The 1893-nt window shown below is 37.0% G+C and overlaps 1 protein-coding gene across 4 annotated transcripts in view; it reads right to left on the bottom strand.

The window, feature by feature from the left end:
• Positions 1 to 647, bottom strand: part of LOC108968042 (nose resistant to fluoxetine protein 6) — a 49148-nt gene extending 48501 nt beyond the window's left edge. For 2 of the 4 annotated variants that reach the window (XM_018931794.1, XM_018931795.1), the window contains exon 1: positions 566 to 647. The gene's annotated coding sequence lies outside the window, so the exon portion shown is untranslated. Of the gene's footprint in view, positions 1 to 421 lie in introns of all 4 variants that reach the window. The other 2 variants (XM_018931796.1, XM_018931797.1) reach the window with 1 other exon arrangement.
• Between the last annotated feature and the right edge of the window lie 1246 nt (positions 648 to 1893).

Raw genomic sequence — 1893 nt, 5'->3', positions numbered from 1 at the left:
ATTTTTTTCCCTGTATTTTTTTTTTGTTATATTTATATTTTTAAGTCCAAATACTGTTTTAATTAATTCAATCTTTTATTTGTGTTTTCATTTGCTGTTTAACAACTGAAATTTAGCACTTTGAGGATTTCGATTTATTTATAAAAATTCTACAAATTTTAGCACCCGATTTTCGCACATACACCTCTCATTTAATTATGGTTTCACATTTATTTGCATGAAAGCTTGCGCTGCACTTTACCAGTAGTTCTATATATTTACATACATATGCAGGTATGAAATTATTAGAAAAACACTGCTTGTTAAGCAATTATTTTTATGTCAAGAACGTTCACTTTATTAAAAACTCATATGTGCATGTCGAGAGAATTTCATATTTATTTATGCACTTCTATTATTTAAAACTTGCCGTTTATTTTACTTTTTCAAATGAGTGTTCTTGAAGAAGCTAAACGTTTTGGACTTTTACTCGCGCAAATTGCGCCCTCTACAAAGATCAAAGCGACACAATCACTTCACGTGAACACAGTGCAACGTCTTCAGCATGCACTGCCAAGAATTCTACCTTCAGATAAACCACTTCTTTAGTTCACAAGTTCGTCGATTGGAATTCCAATCAAATCAACCGCCAAGACGAAACGCTCAAATCGTACTGAATAGCCAAGCTGTGACGATCACCTCTAAGCCAACTTCTGTGCGGCTTTGCACACCTTGCACGGAGCCAGGCGGCGCTGCAGCGCTCAACTCCACACAGCGCGCGCATGCGCCGGCTGCGTTTTGACAAATGAAGAGCAGCACAAGCCACCGTCGGCAGCGCGGCAAATAAGTGAAGTAATCAAATTGAAAAAAAATAAAAAATCAATGCAAAATCACAAGCAAAAGCAGCAAATGTAAAAACAAACAAAGTCTGCTGACGCAAAGTCAAAGGTAGAGTAGCGAATGGATGGCAATCAGTGTAGGCGATAGCGGCGATCACGGTACTTTTGTGAACTTTGTTTCAATTTTCGGCTTCTTATTGTTAATGCTTTTTTCGCTTTTACTTTTCGTTACTTTTTTTCGCCATTCATATAGTTTATTAGCAGTTTGCCGTTAACAACGCGGCCGGTGACTAAGTTGACTTATTGTGCGCCAAGTTAGCGCTGGCGTTGATATTGAGGCAGCGTATTGCTGACAGCGTGATGTATGAGCGCATTGTTACGCATTTTTTTGTTTTTTGTTGTTTTTTTGCGGGCGTTAAAATATGCTGAGACGTCAGCATCAGTATTTGATCGTGACTGGAATGCAATGAATAAATTTTCAGAACTTTGCGGTAAAGGCGAAAGAAGGGGTGCCGGGGTTTATTGCTGCATTTCTTTTCCATAGAAAACTTTGAAGGAACATGTATGAGGTGAATTTCCTGAATGCAAACTAGTAAAATGGACCGACTGAAAAAATGTAAACGCGCGAAATTATTATTTGCCTCTATTAATTTATTACTTACATCGTCAGGTCGTGATATTTGGCCGAGTTTATGGTAATTTAATTCCAAGTTTCTTGATTTCAACACAAATGGTGGGTCTTACAACTTTTAGACTACTTACTATCGTGAGAAAATTTTCAGTCGGGTTTTGAGCCCACGATGTTAAGCGAGTGTTGGCTTACACTCAATTTAGGATTATAAAATAACTGTCAAAATCAAAAAAAGGCACTAGATATTACCTTTTGAAGCAGCTATATCCATTATTATTACAAAAAGTGGATATCTCATATACATTCTGACAAAAAAGCATCCGGAAATTTTGACGATTTTTCCGGGTAAATGATATTTACAACAAGTAAGGAAGGGCTAAGTTCGGGTGTCACCGAACATTTTATACTCTCGCATGATAAAGTGATAATCGAGATTTCATTATC

Source organism: Bactrocera latifrons, unplaced genomic scaffold, assembly GCF_001853355.1.
Source record: "Bactrocera latifrons isolate USDA-ARS-PBARC rearing strain unplaced genomic scaffold, ASM185335v1 scaffold_20, whole genome shotgun sequence".
NCBI classification, from domain to species: Eukaryota; Metazoa; Arthropoda; class Insecta; order Diptera; family Tephritidae; genus Bactrocera; species Bactrocera latifrons.
This window is presented reverse-complemented; position numbering and strand designations above follow the sequence as displayed.